Here is a 13,727-nt window from a genome sequence, read left to right as displayed (position 1 = left end):
AGTACTTAGAAGCAAATTTATAGTGTTATAAACCTATGTTAAAAAAAATTCTCAAATAAGTAATCTCAGTTTCTACCTTAAGAAACTAAAGAAGAAGATGATGATTTTTTAAAAGATTTTATTTATTTATCTTTAGAGAGGAAAGGAAGGAGAGAAGGAGAGAAACATCAATGTATGGTTGCCTCTCGTGAGTCCCCTGCTGGGAACTGGCCTGCAACCCAGGCATGTGCCCCAACTGGGAATGGAACCCCGATCCTGTGGTTTGCAGGCCCGCGCTCGATCCACTGAGCTACACCAGCCAGGGCAAGATGATGATTAAGAAGAAGAAATAAAACCCCAAATTGGAAGAAAATAGGTTATATAGACTAGAACTGAAATAATAGAAACCAGAAAAATAATAGTTTATATGTGCAATAAAATAATTAAAATAATTAAAAATTATTTATATGTGCAATATTTATGCACATATAAACTTATGTGTTGGAACACAAAAAATTACTGATACATTTGTTTGTAAACTTCCAATACTCAACCATCTAAAAATAATTCTATAATTACCTAACTTTTATTTTTGTGTTTTTAATTTTTTATTTATTTTTTATTGGGGTGACATTGGTTAATAAAATCATGTAGGTTTCAGGTATACAATTCTATAATACATCATCTATATATGGTATTGTGTGTTTACCACCTCAAGTTAAGTCTCCTCCCATCACCATTTATCTCCCCATCACCCTCTTTAATTTCCTCCCATCTCCTTTCCCTGTGATAATTACCATACTGTTGTCTGTGTCTATGAGGGTTTTTGAAGGTTTTTTTGCTTAATTCCTTTACTTTTTTCACCCAGCCCCACAACCCCCTCGTCACTGACTGCTGTCAATTTGTTTTCTATCTGCATCTGTTTCTATTTTGTTTGTCGGTTTATTTTGTTAATTAGATTCCACATAAAAGTGAAATTTATGGCACTTGTTTTTCTCTGATTTAGCATAATGCTCTCCAGGTTAATCCATGTTGTTGAAAGGGTAAGATTTCCTTCTTTTTTTATATCTGGGTAGTATTCCATTGTGTAAATGTACCACAACTTTTTTATCTACTCATCTACTGATGGGTACTTGTGCTGCTTCAGAATCTTGGCTATTGTAAATAAGGCTGTAATAAACACCGAGGTGCATATATTCTTTCAAATTAGTGTTTTGGGTTTCTTCAGATGTATTCCCAGAAGTGCAATTACTGGGTCATTAGGCAAGTCCACTTTTACTCTTGTTAGGTAACATCATAATATTTTCACAGTGGCCCCGCAGTGCTTGTACAGTGAATACAAAGGGAACCTGCAGTCCCATCGACCGTCCATGAGGGTTCCCCTTTTACTAAATCCTCATCAACACTTCTTTGTTGATATATTGATGCTAGTTATTCTGACAGGTATGAGGTGATTGCTTTGTGGTTTTAATTTACCTTTCTCTGATGATTAGTGACATCAAGCATCTTCTCATGTGTCTATTGGCCATCTGTATGTCCTCTTTGGAGAAGTGTCTATTCAGGTCCTTTGCCTATTTTTTAATCAAATTGTTTGTTTTTTTGGTGTTGAGCTGTACAAGTTCTTTATAAATTTTGGACATTAATCCCTTATCGGATATATCATTGATGAATATAGTCTTTCTTTCAGTGGATTGCCTTTCCATTTTGTTGATTTATTCATTTGCTGTGCAAAAACTTCCAGTTGGGGTTTGTTTGTTTATTTGTTTCTTTAGTTTTCCTTGCCCAAGGAGATATGTCATAAAAAGTATTGTTATGAAAAAATGTTCAATATTTTACTGCTTATGTTTTCTTGTGGGATTTTTATGGTTCCATGTATAATATTTAAGTTATTAATCCACTTTTAATTTATTCTTTGAGTGTATGGTCTAAGAATGTTGTCTAGTTTCACTGTTTGCACATATCTATCCAGTTTACCCAACACCAGTTATTGAATAGATTATCTTTATCCCATTGTATGTTCTTGCCTCCTTTGTCAAATATTAATTGACCATAAAGGCGTAGGTTTATTTCTGGGATTTCTATTCTGGTCCATATGTATATTGGACCAGAATAGTCCATTTTACCAAAATAGTATATTTTATTTCTGGTCCATTGATCTATATGTCTGTTTTTATGCTGTTTTGATTAATATGGCCTTGTAGTTTAGTTTTATATCAGGTAATGTGATTCCTCCAACTTTGTTTTTTCTCAAATTGCTATAGCTATGTGGAGCCTTTTGTGGTTCATATACATTTTTGGGAATATTTACTCTACTTTTGTGAAATACCCCATTGGTATCTTGATAGAAATTACATTTAATCTGTAGATTGCTTTGGGTAGTATGAACATTTTAATGATATTAATTCTTTTCATTCATGAACACAATATTTTCTTCCACATATTTGTATCTTTTCTTTAGTGTCTTATAATATTCTGAGTACAAGTCTTTTATATCCTTGGTTAAATTTATTCCTAGGTATTTTATTTTTTTTAATGCAATTGTAAATGGGATTGCTTCCTTAGTATTCCTCTCTGATAGTTCATTATTGGTTTATAAAAATGCAACTGATTTCTGAGTGTTTATTTTACATCCTGCTACTTTACTGAATTCATTGATTGGTTCTAGTGTCTTTTTGGTGGAATCTTTAGGGTTTTCTATATAAAGAATCATGTCATCTGCTAGTTTATTAGTTTTGTTTTCTCTAAAATCCACGTTTCAAATAATATTCTTCCATTTTCAAGTTCTTGACATATTTGACCCAAACGGTTCTCATTTTGCCCCTTCTGTTTAGAAGAATGCGTATGTCAGTGCATACCTCCCATCTTGTCTTAAATTTAAAGAGATTTTCTAATTGGGGCAAAGGGGTTCCTTTTTCCATTGTGTGTTTAAACTCTTATTATGATCAGTATGAAATGGTAAATGTAATTATCTGCTTTCTTCTTCATCCTCAAGACCTTCTTTCTTTCTAGACCTCTGTTTTCTGACTCCAGAAGATTTGCCTAGGTCTCCGTCCCTGACTCTGTCCCTGGCTTTTTCACGATTCCATCTGCCTCCCTTGATTCCCCATTGCCCTTCTGGCTTTACTGAAACCAAAGCATTTGTTACTTGTACAAAATGCAATATATAATATTTTAGGAAAATATAAACTAAGTCTTCTGATATTCTACAATAAATGGTAATTTTGGTGAATCTTTTTTTTAACTTTTAATCTTATTTAATTGTAATTAGTTAAAATTTAAACTTAAAAACTGATCATTGATTCGGTTTTGAAAAACTTTTAAGTTAACTTGAGTATGTGTATCTACTTTTATAATTGTAAATTTGATGAAACAGTTCAAGTATTTCATATAAAAATTTACTACCTCAATTAAGATGTACTGTAATATAAAATATACACTGTCTCAAAGACTTAATACAAAGGAAGAAAAAACATCTAATCATCCATTCATATTAAAATGATACTATTTTGAATGTATTGAATCATAAAATATGCTATTAAAATTAACTTCACCTGTTTGTTTTTAACATTGTGTCTATACTAGAAAATTTTGAATTACAAATATACTTCCCATAAGATTTCTCTTAGATGGCGCTATTCTGCATGTTGATTGGCTTTGTGGCTACGTGACTAGATACATTTATCAACACTCAGAGCACTCAAGACAAATGCCATATGATCTCACTCATACGTGGAATCGAACTCATATTTCCTTGAGAATATCAAAGTCCTACTGTGTTTTTTATTTTTTATTAAGTCATCTAAAAATGGAGAGGACAAAATGTATCCTATTGGCTGTTATAAAGAGGCAATAAGATCCAGCCTTGAAAATTTGTAGTTTACATATTGCTAAACAAACAAATACACTGTAATAAATAAATATAAAATGACATCCATAATTGTATTCAGTGGACTGATTGGATGGGGCTAGAGGGGCTAATTTATTTTTTATTTTATATTTTTTTATTTAATTCTTGTTCAAGGACAGTTTTCTGTCTTATTATTAGGGGCTAATGTAGTATCCCTGGAAAGAGGCAATGATAGTTTTTCTGTGGTGTTGATACAGGGTGCAGCCAGGGGGGGCCCAGAAAAGATTTGGAATGGTGTCCAGAACTCAAAGTGTACAAAAATATTGGAGGAAATATTAGGATGTCCTCACCGCCCCCCCCCCAGGTGTCAGTTGGGGGAAGGGACAAATGGAGCAGGGCCATTGAGAGCTGTTTTGCATAGCAACAGTTTTGTAGCTAACCTCTGGAACGGCATTTAACATATCTATAACCTTTAACTGGTTTCATAGATATGTTAAATAGCTGTGGCCAAGTTTTGGGCCAGGGAGAAGTGAGTGGTGGAAAAAAAAACCCAGGCAGGTATTGGGAGCTGCTTCTCAGAGACAGTGCCTGCTTGAGAGCCATGTGGCTTTAGCAGAGTGGGGGCTAACCAGGCTGGAACTGGGGCTGCTTCTCTGAGAGAGTGCCTGTGAGAGAGGCATGTGGCTTTAGCACAGTGAGGACCCCCCCCCTTGGCCAGGGGAGGGGGAGAGCCACGCTGTTTTGGAAAGATGTAGACCCCTGTAGCCATTAGGAGGGAGAGCCATACAGTTTCAGCAGAGTGCAGACCCCCTCTTAGCCAGGTGGAAGAGAAAACCACGCAACTTTGCCAGAATGGAGATCCCTGCGGCCAGGTGAAGAAGAAAGACGCGCACTTTTGGTGGAGTGCGGCTTAGGTATAAGAGGCCCACGCAGCTTTGGCGTGCTCCCTTTGGCTGAGTAGCCTGGAAACTAGGAGAGACTTTGACTAGAACTTGGTACAAAGAACTCTTGCCAGTGGAAGGTGCCGCATGACTTTGGATTACTTGGAGATCCTGCCTGGACAGGCAGACGACGCAGCTCACGTGCCAGCGACCTGAAAACGGACGTGTGCTCTTTTCCTGATTTACGGTACCCGGAGTTGGGACAGTGGGAGAAGGGAGCGCTGTGTGTGTGTGTGTAGGTGTATACCCTTAAAGACTTTAATATTTCAAGGAAGGCATTAGGCCTGAATAGCATTAAATAAACATTTTGTTTCCTTTTCACAAATCTCTGGCATTGAGAGATGTGTTTCCAATTGGCGGCGGACAGAGGGACCTTAAGATTTTGGTGTATCGTCCTTGGGAGGGGTCCCTGTTTTCTGCAGCAGTTTTTGGCATCCCTCGGTGGGCCAAGTATTGCCCCCCCCTCGGACCCTTTGTTCGGTAACAGTGTTGACAGTGGTGCTGAGAGAAACAAACAAATTGAAGGATGTAACATCAGTAGGACTTGGAGATAGATTTGAGATGACTTCAAGCCAAACCTCAGTTCTATAAATGAGTAGCTCTGCTAGTTGAGGCTGTTTACCCATGTCTGGTCCTCTAGTCCTCTGATTCCTTATCTGAAAATGGGAATAATAGTGCCAACTTTATATAGGTTTTGTCAGATAAGAAAATACTTCATTTAGTCACAGAAGACCATTTAGGACTGTTGGGCCTACCCTTCCAGAGGGAGATGGTTACTGAGCCTAGTATATTCTCTGTCCTTGGGAAAACCAGGACAGGGTGCAGACATGATGTGTCTAGCCAATCAACATACTTTAATCACATTTAATTTCACAAAATTTGCTTCTAATGAGCATTACTCCAATTAAGAAACCATCTGCTGTTAGTTCCAGATAGAGATGGCTGAAGTGCTTGTGACTAGTCTTTCAGATTTAAGCATCCATTCTAATGTTGTGGATTACTAGCTAGAGAACACAAATGTTAACCAGCTGCCCTTAGGATGGAAATTAACACCACATTCTATGTGAACTATTTTTATAAAATTACAGACCATATTCAAATTACAGGTTTAGTCTTATTGAATAAGATAGATTGAGTCTGTTGGGGGGGTGTGAAACTGAAATGGGTCGATGGGGGGTCACAATGATTACCAATTCATGAGGACACTTAGAATTCAGAACTCTTTTTCATTAACTGATGACAATGTTAACTGATATCCCTAGTTCAGTAGCAAATCCTACAAGTGTAATTTTCCCCAAACAGCTAAAGAGCCACACACACAAAAAATGATTTTTGAAAGTTAATGACTGCTTTGTCTTTTTATTTAGAAAAAATGAACTAAATTATTTTATTCTTCTTTGTGCTGTTACCATTTTGTCAGGAAGACAGGTCTCCCAAATTTCAGGAAATTGCAAATTGAAGTCTTAAACCACTCATATTCTCTGGCTCTTTCTTCTGGTGCAGCCTTTTTCTCACCATTCTGTCTTCTTCCAGACGCTGCTCTGCCCTCACTGCCTTTTGTTCTTTAGAAGACACTCATTAACATTTGCTAATGTATGTTAATGACGAGTAATTAGCATCTTCTATGGGAACAAAAGCGTTGTAAGGAAGGATGGTGAAGGCTGTACAGAGTTCAGCCGCCCGGCTTCCTGCTCCTTTGTGCTTTAGGAACAATTGTCTTCTTTCAGTCATTTCATAATTCTATAGTGTTTCTTTGTTTCATTTTGTTTGTTTAGCCATAAATCCTGACAACCAGCCTTCATGACTTGGAATATTGCAGAAATGTGTTGGGGGGACAGAAAAATCCCTTTTTGTTTTAAGTAACTCAACAATGTAAGCATAGCCACTGAGGTTTAATAACACGTTATTTTCATCTGGTTGTTATTTTGGTATCCTATTACTATAAAAGATTTTAGCCACAAAAACTCACATGAGTGAATGTATTTTCATTTCAGCACACTTATTTACAGTGGTTGCCCTTTACGGTGGTAATTGCAATGTAAGAGTACACACCCTGGATATATATTATGACAGCATAGTTAAATAAGAAATGTCCCCTCCCCCCAAATAATCTAAATGCAAAGAAAAAGCAAGACTCACCATTACTTTTTTGTAACCACAGAGAGCTCTAAATGCCTTTGTAAATAGCTATTTATTTATTAAATATGTATAGTTAAAAAAAAACCAACCCTCCAAACCACACAGAATAAAAGCTGTTTTTATTCTTTCTGAAGACCAATGGTGTCATAAAATATCTAATTGCAGTTTCTCACAAGTATTCCAGTATATAATTCACTATTTGAAGAACTACATTTCAGCATTTTATACTATTCCAACTCAAGGGTGGTAGAATTTGGAAATATACCAGCTATCCACTTTACTCAGCCTGTGTTTAATTTTAATTTTATGTACAATATAAAACAGAAGGGAAAAGTGCAAAAAAACTTGGTGTGCATTCTCTTTTCTTTCTTTTTAAGCATATAAAAATGATTTGTTTTTTTGTTGTAAAGGGATAGAGGCGGGTGTTTTATTTTGAGTGGATCTTCTCTCTCTCTCTCTCCCCCTCTGTTCTTCTCAGGGGTATCCATTCTCTCTCTGAGACTTTGTCGTAAATTGTGTTTCTCTACAGAATTCATCCTGTTCCATTTGGTGGCTATAGTACTTTATATTGTGCTTTTAATAAAGGGGGCATAAACAGCCATTTATTCTCTACCTCTTAAAGGAGTCAGAACTTCAAAAAATAAATTAACCTATAAGGAAAAACTATAGAATGACAGCTACTACAGCAGTTGTATTTCTTGCCTGTTCCTCTCTTTGGGTGGGTGAGTCTTACCAAAAGTCAAAATTATCATCCTTTTCTTGTAGTCTTATTACCACAGAAATTTAACAGAGCCATTCAGTGCCACCAACATAATGTTATTTGAAAATTTGACCAACCTTTTGAGATTTATTATTATGTTGCAGTGCTTTTCAATGTATGTGCCCCATTGTTTGTTCAATGGTCTTAAGAACGATGTTTGCACATCCAGAAAGACTATCAGTCTGTGTGTGTCCAATCAAACCTTTCCCCCGGCTACCTTGATGATATTAAAGGGTAACGGTTTTATTCTGTGTTTTCCACTCCTGAGGATTTTTTAAATGTCTTGTACTTTATAGGTTTATTAAGGTAATTGATTGATATAAGAACTAAATAATTAGTCTTCTTACTCAAGGCCTCTAAAATATTACGCTGAATTCCATACTTTCAAGGGCTTGGATATTATAAACAAATGTCATGGGTGTCTTCTTGTCCTTACCAAAAAGTAGCTGAAGGGGATCAAAGTTTGGCCACACGGAAGCTGCCTTTTAGGATGTTGGTTTTAAGCTATTTATTACGAAATAAAAGACTCAGAAAAAAACACTTGACCCTCCCCCTTTCCCCTCTCACCCAGAGAATCAGAGAAAGCCCTACTTCAAGGAGGAAATTTTAGGTTTTAGCCTAATTTGAATAAAATATGGTAAATAGGAGGGCTTCAGGGAGAGGCCTGTAAGCTAGAGACCACCCATGTTTCATTGTTTCTGAGTCATCTGGCAGAAATTTGCCTGCCATGTATGTTCTGCACTTCTTCAGCTATCTGCAAATCCCTGATTCCCACTTCTGAAATCTAAGACCTCGCTTCCTCCTTTTATCTTTAGGCTGAATAGTCCTAATACCTAGTGTTCCCTCACTGTCTTTGGAATTTTCATGTTTATATGAACTCCCCAGGTGCACTATTAAAAATCGATTTTCTTCTGGTTAATGTGTCTCTGTTAGTTTGATTACTAGCCAAGCTAGAAGAACTTAGAAGGTGGGAAGAAAAGTATCATTACTTTTAGCCGCCGCCACCCCCCACCCTCACCGCCCCCGTATTCAAAACTAAAGGGAGCTGTTGAGTTGAACCTAATCCAGTTTAATGTCTTGTTAGGTGTTATACTTAAGGAAGAAACAATCACACCCCATCATTTTTATTAAATTTGCAGAGAGTGGCTTTGTTTCTCTACTTCATGCCCACCAATAATAACCTTACCATTAATTAATGAAAGCAGAATGCTTAAGTATTCTCTACAGGGGAGATGCTACCTAAATATAGTTTGGTGTTGGTATCTAGCATCCAAGTGGTTTATTGTTGGAAATTTTTTGTGGCTAAGCTTATTCATTTCTCTTAAAATCTGAATTGGTTTAACTTCATTTTGGTTTTAGAAAAGCAGAATATCTAATATTCTGCTCATATAGTCAAAATGTTCTTCTTGGCTATAGCTTATTTATTATACAGTTCATAAATCCATCAATCCATATATATCCATATATGTATATTTTCTCCATATCATAATCTGCATCACCACCAGCATTATCATTGCCATAATCAAAACTATGGCATCAAACCTAGAATTTTCAGAGCATAAAAGTCAGACTGTGTCTCTTCATAAGGGTGCTATATTTAAAAGAGATTAAAAAAAATAATAGCTTCTTTTTCAGACTTTTATTAGTCTGTCTCCTCTCTCTTTTTTTCCCTTGAAGGGAAAGATTTCATATTTTTGTTAAGGGCCTTCTTATAACTCTCCTTTCTTAAAGGATAAGGTAAATTTTACTTTGGAATACTATCATAAGAAAAAGGCACTTTGATTTTGTTCACATTTTCTAGCTCCTTAGCTGTTAAATTGTTAGAGAAATCATTGATAGAATAGCTGAAGATGACCTAGTTTTAAACTTGAAGTATTTCTAAAATATGGAATACTATTTAGTATATGAATTTAGAATTTATAATATTTTATGTTTTTAATATTTATTTACATAAGCATAAATATACAAGTAAATAATATGTGGCAAAGATAATATGCAACTTTTGACTTTATATTTAGCTTTACATTTGTATTTTTTTCTATCATTTACTAAAATTCTCACCCCATTTTTGCTCTTTTACTTTCCTCTTTGCTATATTCTTTCCTTTCTCTTCTTACATTTTCCCATCCTTTTTTTCCTCTCTTTCCTTTTCCCTTCTCCATCCATTAGTCCCATATTTTTGAACTGCTATACAGTGGACACTATATATATATATATATATATATATATATATATATATATATGCATGCACGGGGTATATTAGTGAGTTGCCCCATCTCTTATCAAAGTCTCAGTAAAATACCAAAAATGGGATTGATAAAATAAAAGAATTTATAATTTGTGTTGTTTGTAATATTATAGAAGGTTCATTTCATAACCTACCTCTTCAGTTTCTCATTTTCATTGGCTCTTTCCCAACATTCTAGCTAGTATACCTAGAGGACTCCTATTCCTCACTGCCCTTGCTCTCTTAAAGCCACTCAAGTTCAGGATTTTGTTTATATCAATTCACTAAATCTGTGCTTGTCAAAGTCATCACTGACCCCCGTATTACAAACCCCAATCATGTATTTCCAGTCCTCCTAATACTTGATTTAGAAGTCTAAGACATCTTTTTGGTGCACATCGCTTGCCTTCTGCAGTTTCCTGGGTTCCTCCTACATCACTGATTGTTATTTTCAGCGTCTTTGGTTGGTTCTTCTTGTCCTCTCAACTTTGGAGTTCTCTTTTCTGCTTTGTGTACATTCTTTTTTTCTGGAGATCTTACCTGGTCTTACGGCTTTACATGTCATTAAAATGCTAAAAACTCCCAAACTTATATTTACAGCCCAGGCTTTTATTCTGAACTCCAGACTCAAATACTTACTGCCCACTCCACTTATGCTTGGATGTCTAATAGGCATCTCAAATTAAACTGTCACACATGTCAAATTAAACTCCTAATCTTCAGTCCAATCTTCCCACTTATACTATTCTCCCTATAGCCTTACTGTCCCTTTTTCTTGTAACTCTATCCTTCTGGTTGCCCAGGCCCAAATCCTTGGGTTGTCCTTGAGTCTTCTTTTCTTCTCACATACCACGTCACACCCCATACAGATGACAAGGGTTTTCCAGCTAAAATTTGGAAATGTCCTTGTTACAGCAGAGAATAATATTCCTCTCAGGGCAATTTAATCTGAGGTGAAAGGTGCCCTATTTATATGGAAGGGGCTGACATTAACATTTCCTCATACACAAAAAAGCTACCCTAAAATAACACCTGAAAGCCTAATAAACCTAACTAATATGTTCTTGCTATAATGCAAGTAAGATAAATAAGATACTCATAACTCATAGAACTCACTATATGAGTTCTATGAGTCTTGCTATGAAATAGCAAGACTCCTTAAAGACAGTTGTATTTTCTTCTACAGTCTACAAACTCCCATCCCAGAGCATTTTGCTCTGAAGTCTTTTGTGAGAATACAATAAATCCTGATGGAATAAATACATTTCCATTTTCTAAAGTAATAACCTGGTGCTACAAACATCCTGTCAAGAGTTCAATGTGAATCAGGGAAACGGGCATTATCATTTAACTTTTCCAGCCACTTGGCTACTTTGATCTTCAAGAACCATAAACAACTTCCAGTGCTATGGATTTAGAAAAGAAAGCCTGGAAAAAATTCACTTTTTTGAATGATTCCAATGCCTCCGAAATGTACCCCTGAAACATTTTGCTATTGTTTCGTTTTACGGTTTTGTTTTTTTGTTTTTTTTTAAATTACTGGGTCTATTTGCATGAAATGAGGATCTGGGTTGCCTAGGAGTTCATCTGTTCCTATTGCATATTCCTGCCTTAAATAAGCTTACTTCCATGTAGTTTTGCTTCCTGCCTCCAACATTTTGACAGGATCTCTCCCTTCTCTCATTCACTGTCCTCCAAATAACTCCCCAGGAGAGAGGTTATTTTTAAAGTACATAATCAATAGGCTTTGGGAAGCAGCCAAAGCCTGAGGGGGTCATATGATTGGAAATAGACCGCTAGGATTGCTGAGAGCAGGGATGGCAAGAGGCCATGCCCAAAGGTGTCTGAGAAGGGAACGACAGTTTGTAGCTCACATGTAAGTGTTCTGAATTTCTTTTTCACAGGCCTTTTGTCTTGGAGGGGTTTCTTAACTCAGTTTTTTAGCATCACGTTGAGTTGCAGGAGATACAGACCACCATTACAGTTGCTTTTCAGGCCAAATAATAGTCCATTAAAATAAAGTCTGGTCTGAGGCTTGTAACAGAGTCTTAGTCTCCTGGTCATAGTGCTGCAGTTTAGTTCTTGATGCTGATGATGCCTTTGCTGACCCTTTGAATCAAGAGCAAACCAGTTGTGGTCACGATAACTATAAAAATGATTCCTTACAGGCCCTGACTCAGCTTCTAGGTGAAGGAATGCTATTGAGTAACGAGGACATCTAATGAGAATATGCAGATAATCACGTGCAGACGAGAATCACTGAGGAAAGTCACTCAGAGGAAGGAAGGGGCTATTTCCCCAATACTCTCTTTACATCACTTAGAAATCATAGGTCTTTTTTAGTTCTTTACTTGCATCCACCAGGATGTCTCATCTCATGGATTTTTAAGTTTCACTTAATGGTCATTTAGGACTATCCGTCTTGTACCTGAAAAGATGATCTATGATTTCAGCCCTGTTTTTTGCTCTCCCCTGTTACCAAAGGAAATTGATTTGATACTTATCTGTTTGGCTTGGGATATTTCATTCTGCTGCTTCTACTTAATATATGATTTTTTCCTAAATATCTTCTTATATTTTTGTTTATCTAGTATTTTTCTATTTAATTTAATTAACTTTATGTAATCATATCTAGTTGGTTGGTTATCACAAACCTGTGTAATACTTTCTGTGAATACTTTGGCATGTTACAGAATCGGCTGTGTGTCAGCCTTTGCTATTTGTCCTTAGCCGTTTCTATATTACACACACTGACCAGACTCTGCTCCACGGCTGATCTTATGCCTTCCTAAGGAATTCCTCTTTGACTGAAGAAGATTGGAGGTGACATTAGTTGCAAATAAAAGACCATGATCTATTGTTGAATATAGAATGTCTTCTTAGAAGTGTCTGCCTTTACTATTGTGAAGTCTCAGTGGTGACATAAAGATCTTTGTGCAGATCCAGTTACAGCCAGTGACAGAAAGCATATGTTCATTCTCAACAAAAGAACACTTATTTTCACATTGCATGGTTGATGTTGAGTGATAACATTTTTGCATTTTCTAAAAAATTTTATGCAGATGCCTTTTAAAAGCAAAAAGTGCTTTTACAATAATCTTCTTTGTGAATGGAATTTGAACTCCTGGCATGTGCTGCTTTTTCAATATGCCTGTCAAGCTCTGAATAATAACTTTGATGGTGTGTGAGCGGAAACAAAACTGGAGGCTGTTTCCTGTGTGCACAACAACATCGTCATCTTTGATTATTTTGACTTAGGCCCATCCACCTTAAATAAAAATATGACGAAATTAATATTTTATAACTTACTAGACTATTGTTTTTAAAGAAATAGGCTACTGTAATTTTTACCACACCAAATTGCAGACCTTTATCTTAGGCTGACTAAACCCATAATGAATGGACAATAGTTGACAAAGGGAAAAATCTGCCAATTAACATATTTCTCCATATTAATTTGAATTAAAAATTTTATAAAATCTTTTTATGTGCATTTAAAAAACTAGAGCAAAACTAAACACAAGACAATGTTTCAGTATGGCATGAGAGAAAAACAGAAGAAAACTTCTTTGTCTTAGAAAGAACTGTAATATCTCTTATCTTCACATTATCAAGGTAAATCAAATATTAGAAAATTTGGGATATATCCATAAAATACTTAAAAAACCAATTGAAATAGAAAATATCAGGCTTCAAGTATTTTGAAAGTCTTTTTGACATTGGTTAGCTTGTAAGGATGAAATATTCTCTATTTTAATAAGTTAATTTGATTATAATAACCAAATTGTGCATCTGGATATAGCTTTACTAAAAATTCAGTTGTCATAGAATAAA

At 35.8% G+C, this 13,727-nt stretch overlaps 1 protein-coding gene across 1 annotated transcript in view; it reads left to right on the top strand.

Annotated features, from left to right (window-relative positions):
- The window catches only part of TMC1 (transmembrane channel like 1), a 142,149-nt gene that overhangs the window by 20,241 nt on the left and 108,181 nt on the right, over window positions 1-13,727 (top strand). The window lies entirely within an intron of this gene.

This window comes from Sturnira hondurensis, unplaced genomic scaffold, assembly GCF_014824575.4.
Source record: "Sturnira hondurensis isolate 20B ecotype Veracruz unplaced genomic scaffold, ASM1482457v3 Scaffold0013515, whole genome shotgun sequence".
Lineage (NCBI taxonomy): Eukaryota > Metazoa > Chordata > Mammalia > Chiroptera > Phyllostomidae > Sturnira > Sturnira hondurensis.
This window is presented reverse-complemented; position numbering and strand designations above follow the sequence as displayed.